This window comes from Augochlora pura, chromosome 3 (genome assembly GCF_028453695.1).
Source record: "Augochlora pura isolate Apur16 chromosome 3, APUR_v2.2.1, whole genome shotgun sequence".
Taxonomy (NCBI): Eukaryota; Metazoa; Arthropoda; class Insecta; order Hymenoptera; family Halictidae; genus Augochlora; species Augochlora pura.
This window is the reverse complement of record NC_135774.1, coordinates 9,599,476-9,608,500: the sequence shown is the minus strand read 5'-3', so window position 1 is coordinate 9,608,500 and position 9,025 is coordinate 9,599,476.

The window sequence follows — 9,025 nt, the reverse complement described above, 5'->3', positions numbered from 1 at the left end:
GAGTCTATTGCGTTACTTCTAAGTTGATTGAACTGTAATTACTGTAAATAAATTATACGGATCTCTATTTTTGTTCAATACACTCACCGAAATTAAATGTAATGATTGGTGACCATTACGATTGTAGGATGAATGTATATAAGTTATATATAACATTTTTAAAGTGTATAGTGTCTTTAGAATGCGTTATATAATTTTTATAGAATGTATAACTTTTATATAACTTTCAATATTTTTCGTTAAATCAAAGGATCTCTATTTTTGTTTAGTACACTCGCCGAAATTAAATGTAACGATTGGCGACCATTATGATCCTATGATGTTTGTCTATAAGTTATGTATAATTTTTATAAAATGTATGATAATTATATATCTATAATTTTTATAGAATGTATAAGTTTTATATGACTTTTAATATTTTTCGTTAAATCAAAGGATTTACTAGTTGCCATATATGTAAATGAACTCTACAATTTAAATTGCACATTGTATTAGTAGATTGGGTAAAGAAATTGTATGAAGATGGAAAGAAAAACTATAGTCACCATCGACTAAAGCAAGCGGGGAATCCGCGCGTCCAAAGAACGGCCATAGCAAACGGAATGGCTACAAAGTTTCTCGCGAGCGATTCGGCCGAGAAACGGACGCACCGGCTTTAGAAAGCAAGCGAGGCATTTTCGCGATGCCGGAAGAAGAAGAAGAAGAAGCGGCGAAGAGGAATCGAGCGTGCCGGTGGCTCGCGTTCCTTAACCTCGATTCGAATTCGCGGTCTCGCATGAATAAGGCATTGCCGTGACAGACGCGGAACAACGGCGCGGCGAACGTTACGTCGCGCCGCGTCGCGTCGCGCGTCGGCCACATGCGAAACATCTGGCATTTTTCGCGTGAAAGAGAAAGACCGTAGAGAGGCCGGGGCCAAAGACGAATTTCTGAAACCGGTGTACGCCCCCCTGTCATGCCTCTCTCTCCGGGCAGGCCCCCGGGGGAATTTCGCATTGTCGCGCGCGGCTTCATTGTGCCGGACACGAGAAATTATATCACGATTGTTCCTCGATCTAGCCGTTAATTAGAAATCAATGAGCTCACTGGTGCGTGGAGCGCCTCGACGTTTCACCACCGGCCTTTAATAACCGGATAAATAAATCGCGATTGTGCCAAGGTGTTGACACGTTCGCCGCCGCTAAGAATCTCGTTCACGGGGCCGCGCCGCGATCCGGCTCAGGCGGGGACATTTTCCGCGAGCGATTTCTGGCCGCAGCCGAGTGCGCCAGCTGGAACAGGAAATCGTCGATCGGGTAGGAAGGCTCCGTCGGCCGCCACTGCGACAAACGATTCCCCGTAGGATTTTTCTCGGTAAAAATGAATCGCCGGTAGCACGGGCCACTAATTGTCTGGCGGTTCGCATTGGCCGACGCCGACATTGACTCTGACCACTCGGCGTAAGTAATCCGCGCCGGGGTTTAAAGACAATGCGGCGAAGGTGTGGCACGCTGCGGACTCATTGTTCAGCAATTAAAAGCAGTTTTCTTCTTTGTGTTTCGCCACCTGCCGCTTTTGTTTGTATTTTCGTGGCGATTCATGCGCGTGAGCGCGCATTTCGCGAGCCGCTGGCCACGTCAGGGAACGTTGACTCGTGGCTCGAGCGGATCCGATGTGACAGGTAACGCTGCCGAAAACGGGCTCTCTCCATTTTTCGCCCGGGATTGAATTATGTATAGGCTAACGCCGATGGTTCACACGAAACGAAAATTCGAAACGAAAACGGTGGAAAGCGCTTCGCCGTGATGAAATACAGCCGGCTCTATGCAATTGTCCTTTGAGCTTGTAAACAAAAATGGACGATTTGCGAAGAGGAGATACGATTATTCGAGCCTCGCGGCTCTTTTTTATAGTTGAAGATTGTTAATAACTATAAAAGGGAGTTGCAAGGATTCTCCATTTTTGTTTACAAGTTGAGGAAAAATCGGAGGGAATTTATTGTAGATTTATTGTTCTTTTACGTGTGTAATAACGACTCTAGATGCACTGGAAGTGAGATCATCATTACAGTTCTCATAATTTTTTTTTATAGCCATCCGGTTATTTATGCACATTTGAAACTTGTTCATAACTTATTGCTGTCAGACCTTGATGATTTACGTATGTTTCTCTTTTGCGCATAATTTCACATATAAATATCTAATATCTATTATATTTAATATATAAATTCATTTATATTATTCACTTATTTATAAAAAAGAGAATTCTTTTGGAAAACATATACGTAGATTAGAAATTAACAGTAGGAGCCGGAAAGACGGTGCACTCGACCATATAACTAGATTGCAGATTTGATGCAATTATGATAATATGTGAAACATTAAACAATGAGAACATTAAAAGAATTGATGTATATCCTTATATTCTCTCTACTTCATCAAAATCATTAACAGAAGAGAAACAATTTTATTCGCCTTTTATTTTTTGTAAACGCATCAGAAATCTATTTTATATAAGCATCTGCAATCTATATATAACTCGGTAAGATAGAACAATAATACATTTGTTTATGTTCAATAATACAATTGTTTAGAATACATGTTAATGTTTCCAAAAATCTCACTTTAACAATTATTATCGTGTCGTTTAACCCTTTGCACTCGAGTGGTGCCTCTGAAGCGCCAATGAAAATTGTTATATAATTAACGAAATAATGTTGACATTATTAAAGACCCTTTTGTTAAAAGCGTAACAGTATTACGAGTCACAAGACTCAATTGCACATATATAAATTCTGCTAAGTACTATACTATAGCTGGTCAAAATAGCAATTTTCAATCTAAGCTTAAAATGATTCCGAGTGCTAAGAGTTAATCTTCGTACACATTCATTGTAATTGGTAGTAGTAGGGTACACGTCATAATTATCGTGCCTGTCTCAATTATCATGTTTCCGGATTAAAAATTTGCATAAAATAAAGTGTTACATATAAACTGTTGATCCGTATCTTTTTAGTACAATTAGCTATCAACGTGTTAGATTAACCCTTTGCACTCGAAGCCATTTTAAGTCTTAACCTGAAATAAATTTCCTGGCTTATAGTATTAGTGAACCATTTTCTTGATAAATGGTATCACTGTTTAACAATTTTTTAGATCTAAACTTTAATGATATAAAAATTATCTTGGGACGTGATGGAACAATTTGAATGGTGCCTCAAAGTCCCCACTAGAGTGCAAAGGGTTAAGGGGAGATGTCAGATTACGTATCACACTTTTCTTCTTGTATAAGCTTTTAATCCGGGGGTAGTCAAAGTGGGGCAACCACAACAATTGGCACATCTACCCTGATAATCAACTGACTGTCGTCGTACAGGATTTATAACGCAAAGCGCAGTATGTTAGCGAGCCAATGATCGATTTTGCGACAGAATTCAATCGTTTCCGATCGGCAGAAATTTCAAAGATCCGCGCACGTCGACGAACGCCGCGGCCGGTCGATACGTCTCTGTTTTCGCGTTCGCTCGTTCGCCAGGCACGCGGTCGAACAATAAATATACCCGTGCACCTCCCTGCAATAGAGAGTTCGACTCTTGTTTTCCATTTGGGGCGAAGCAACTGGCACTAAAGCCGGCATATTTCCCGACCTAACGATACACGGTTATGCCCGCGCAGGCTACAACGTATGCGATAAAGGCGCGATTACGCAACGGCTCCGCCAAAACGAATCGGCAAATTGAACGGCCGGCAATTTACGGGCGGTCATAATGCCAGTAATTTCCCGAAGGCGCGGGTACTTTCCCGGTTCTCGGAAAATGCGCTTCGATTTTCCCTTCGTCGCGCAATTCCGACGAGGGAGAGAGAGAGAGAGAGAGAAAAAAATTGCTCGTTTATTTGCAAAGGCGGGCGAAGGTGTGCGCGAGCGAGCCAGCCAACTTAGCTAGCCGGCAGTCGGGTAGGTAAGCAGTCAGTCAACTTTTACATCTCGCATTGTAAAATATCCGCCTTCGCCCATATCCCACGTAATAATTCGCATTGCCGACGGGACACCGGCCTCTCGCGTTTTGCAATCGAAAACCGTGCGATTTAACTCGCGCGACGGTCTTTTGTTGAACCGCGGCGAAAACCTTTGCTAATACGGTTTTCCCTGGCGACGAGAGAGAGAGAGAGAGAGAGAGAGAGAGAGAGAGAGAGAGAGAGAGGAGAGAGAACGCACCTTATGGGACTTGTTCGAGGCTTTTTCAACGGCAGTCGTCGCAGTTGGCGCAATACGCAGCCAAATCGTGCCACAAACACGATTATTTCCACCCTCCCCCGGGGCATCGGGGCGAAGGGCAATGATTTTCCTACGATAGTTGTATGAACGAGGGGCGTACCTAGGCTGCTGTAGCGAGCAGACATGTGTTTGCTTTCGATTCGTCGCAGCAGTCGTCTCCCATGGGTCTGTTTCCATTCGAATTTGTCCGTGGGACCGATCCGTGCACCGGTTCGCCGGAAAACTTTGCCGAAGTCGAAGGCGCTTGAAAAGATCGACTTCTCCAGAGAGAAGACAGAGAAAGAGAAAAAGGGATAGAAAAAGAAAGAGAGAGAGAGAAAGAAGAATGATTATCTCCTCGACGACGTTGGCCGAGCGATTCACGGGCCGGAATTGTTTGAGCACTTCCAGCGGCCTCCTTTATTTCCTGTAGGACCCTTACACAAGGGTCAACTTTCGAGAGCAAACAGTCCACTCGTGTGGCCGTGAAGTGGTCGGTTGCGTTACAAAAGCAGCTGGAATCGGCGCGGTGTGCGGGCTCGAGCCAATCGGCACTACCTTTTGTACTTTTGTGGTGCTCGCAGGAAACGACGAAACGACACGTTTGCGAGAGGGCCCGGTCGATCGGGCCGGCCGTTTCCGCGGCGGTTCCACGGAAGAAGACGGTCGTGGGCGAGTGACGGACGGACAGACGGGCGGGCGGGCGGACAGGACAGGACAGACGGACGGACAGGACGGGACAAGCCTTCCGTTGGATCGGAATCCGTTTGCCCGACCGCGAGCTACCGGGCACCGCGGACAGCTCGGAAACGAGGAAGTGACATCGCCGGAATCGATGATTATAATTAGCGGCCGATATACCGGAACAGGAACGGACTGATTACGGTAATCAGTGGCACGCAGTCGCACGCGGAATGATTCACGGTGGCATAAGGACGCGCTCGGCCCGAGCGGCGAGCGGCGAGCGGAGGAACAAGGAAGAGTCGGGCCGGTGCCGGTGCGGCGAGAAGGTGAAAAAGGGAGACAAACGCGGTGGAAACGGTGGAACGAAGGAGGAAAGACCGAAAGAACAGCGAAGGGAAGAGGAGGCTGGTCGCCTAGCCACGCATGCGCGTGCACAACTCTTTCCGTGAGCCACTATTATTATATACCGTATATAGTGGCGAACAAAAGGCTCCCCATATGGCGACTCGCGGACTAATGTATGTGATTAGTCGCATTACTCGATGATAATTAAACGTCTATATACGCGGCATTGTTGTGTACGCTCGTACCTTGCGCCGTAATACCGGAATGACATGTTGCGCTACAATGCTTCGGATGTCGTGAACGATTCGCTCGCTTGCTCGGCCGCTTCCACGCGCACGTTGCAAGCTCCTACGAACCGTACAGGAACCGGGGTTGACGGTTGCGACTCGTTGGGACTCGCGAGGACTTGCAGGAACACCGCGGGAAAATACGAAACCGCCGTTTCGCTCGGCCAAGAACTGCGTACTTTTCGCGTTCGGCGTCTCAAAGGCGAAACTTCGCTTTCCACGGGAAAGTTCGGCGATTTCCGCTCGACGGAGGGGAAGGAAAAAAAGAAAACATCGAACCACGGCAGCCAACAATGGTCTCGAAAGTTTCCTTGAAATCAACCGGGTTGCGCGCGGCGTCGCCGCGGTCGTCTAACGGGGTCAAAAAGTTTCGCGAATCGTCGGTCGGCGCTCGCGAACAGAAGAGAGGCGGGCACGAAGAAATCTGTTATGCCCGGACGACAAAGAACCGCGTAATTATAATACCATTGTCGGCGGCTCTATTTTGCATTTAATGCGCCCTTCCGCTCGAATCGCGCTCGAACAATGCGCGCCGCACCGTGGCCACGGATTTTCGTGCGGAACCGTAAAGAAATTCCTCACGGAAAATCGTACAGCGCGCGTTCACTTCGCTGCGGGGCCGCCGGACCACCGCAGACGCGACACAGTTTTTCTTTTCGGCTGCGAGGATCCCGTGGCGGGGTCCAGAACTGGGTCAGATGCGGCTAAACGCAGGATGCAGCTACGGCGATGAATGGTCTGTGGTCAAGCATATGTGTATCAATTGGTCAACTTTCGCTGAGTCGCATTTCGTCGACTCTTTCATTGCTCGCACGTTTCGTCCGCACGGACGCGGTCTTCTCGCGATTATCGCAGCGACGGTGACCGCAAGGCTACTCGCATCTGTTTCCCGACTGCGAGAATTGTGGCACCGCAGGAAACGCTGTTAGGGTAGTGGAGTAAGTCGAATTATCGTGAAGTCGAAGGTTCGCGGCAATGTTGGTTTGATTGTAGAATTATGAATAAGAATAAACGCTGTGGATTAACAAGGGTTGCGAGGATGTGTGATAAGAATGGAAATTAACAGAAAGGAAGGTAACAGAAGGAAACTCGAACAATGGTCTACAAGGAGAATAGTAACCCAGCGGGGTACCGAAGTCTCAGACATCAATCCTTTTGAACTCGAGTGGGACAATGAGACATCGCTGAAAGTTGCGATATCATATCACAATTATATTTTAAAAACTGTGAAATGAGTTAAATACTGTAAGTTAGAAAAATTATATTTCAAATTTAGAATAAAAGTGATTTCGAGTGCAAAGGGTTAACGCTTTCTATCCTTCAATTACAATAGACAGACCATGATACAAAATCTAGAAAGAAGTAAATCGATTCCACCCTTTAACATCAACCAAATATTGTTTAGTCTAGATTTCAAAGCTCCTGGAATCATTATAGACTTTTTAACAAGAATCACATTTAGCTGTAAATAAATACAGTTAATTTTTAAGCCTTTGCACTCCAGTGGTGTTCTAAAAAATTGTTCTGCCACCTTCTAAAATAATTTTCATAGCAACAAAGTTTAATGTTAGAAAAATGGTTAAAAATGAAATTGTTGGTATGAATCACAAGGGTTAATTTGATATATACATATATAAAATGCACTTCGTCGCTTAAAATGCAAATACTGTACACCAGAATAATTATTTCATATTTACAGTTAAAATGGCTTCGAGTGCAAACGGTTAAATATACAGTTCCATATTATTAAAGCTAATGTTAAGTTAGATAAGCTAATAGATCAGTTTGTAATTAAATAAGTTAGAAAACTTGCATGAGTTAATATATAAGTTTATAATGAAATAAGTTAGATGAGTTGATACATAAGGTAATAATAAATTGACAAATAATATTAAGTTAGAACAATGATATTGGTATACCACAATGTAATCACCGAGATAACTACATCCCTAAATTAGCCCAAGATTTTTCTGTAATCGCAAACAAAAAAATCATGCAAAGGGTGCGCTACACGTTTCTCTCCATCGCGAGCGTGTCGATCAAAGTCCTGAACGCCGGTCGCGCGTTGAGTTGTCGTACGATAAAGCGACGATGAACGCCAGCTAGTCGAAGTTACAGAAATATGATGTAGCAATTTGAACGTGTCACGAAGTGGCAGCATGATTTCGTTTCGGTCGTTCTAAACATAGTCGGCCCGCGACGCGCGAAACATCCTTTCGCCCGGCCGGAGAATCGGCTCCGAGGGGAGAAAATGATTGGACGCCGCGCCGCGCGGCTCGGAATGCGATCGGAGATGAGTAGGCGAGATGATCCGAAATAATTCGATCGTGAATCGGCACCGTCCGCGTGATTAGCTCCGGGCGACCCGTTTCAATTAGGCCGAACTTCTGTGACGGGGTTATCGTCGGACGACGTTGATTCACCGGGCACGAGGAATATTGCGGCGTCACCGGGTCCCTCCGCGAGTGTCGTGTGGACCAAACCAGATACTTTAATGACCTTTAACGACGCGCAATTACCGGGAATCGGACGGGGTGGGGGGGGGGGAGGGTAACGTTATCGGTCTTGCGTTACAAGTTCGGACCGACACGGCGTGCTTAAAGTTCGCAGACCGGTGTTGTTTGCCCATTAAAATTACACTGGATCGCCGGTCGAATGTCGCGCGACCGTTTTCGAGAGCCTTGTGTCGTCTGGGCTTCGGGGGAGGAGGGGGGGATTCGCGTCCAGAAATCCGACGCGTACGTCGCGGTCCCGGCACTAATTTGCCGATGATTTACGCAAGATCCGGCCGACTTTTCGAGAGCGATCCCACTCGAGAGCCTTGACTCCCGGCTCCTAATCTGCTTGTCGGGAGAACTTGAAAAGACACCGAGCCCTTTCCATCGGGCCCGAGGTCGTTCCCGAGGCTGCGGCACTTTGGTAACAAGACTCGCGTGCCTTTCGGGGAGACTTGCACGTGTTCGTGCACACACACGCGCATATGAGCGCAGCAGAGGATCGGACACCGGTGCCTATCTTGGTGTGTACACGCATGTGTCTCGTAGAGACTTGCTCGGCTCTCCGTGCTCCGGGATAGGCTGTCGTTAACCACATGCCCCCGGTCTCGTTAGCCTCCTTTATTAGGTACATCGTCGAGATCCTACGAGCAGCCTAATCTGTTCGCTCGTTACGCGCCACCGAGATTACCGCTCGGGATTTCCGTTTCGAGGCAGATTCGCAGATAACCGCGCGAGAGCTCGATAATATACGGCTGCCGAGTCCGATCATCCAGTTCTCGTCCAGCTACCGATCAGACCCCGTCCGTACGGAAAACCGTGGAAACGAGCGGATCATCTTGTATTACCGATTACCAGCGGCTCGAAAGATTTCCCGGCCTCGGCGGACGAAAGAAAGGAGAGCAGAGCGGAGCGGGCCACTTTTGTACACACGAAACCGTTCTCTCGAACTAAGCCGAGTCGTTAGTTTCGTGAGGTTTG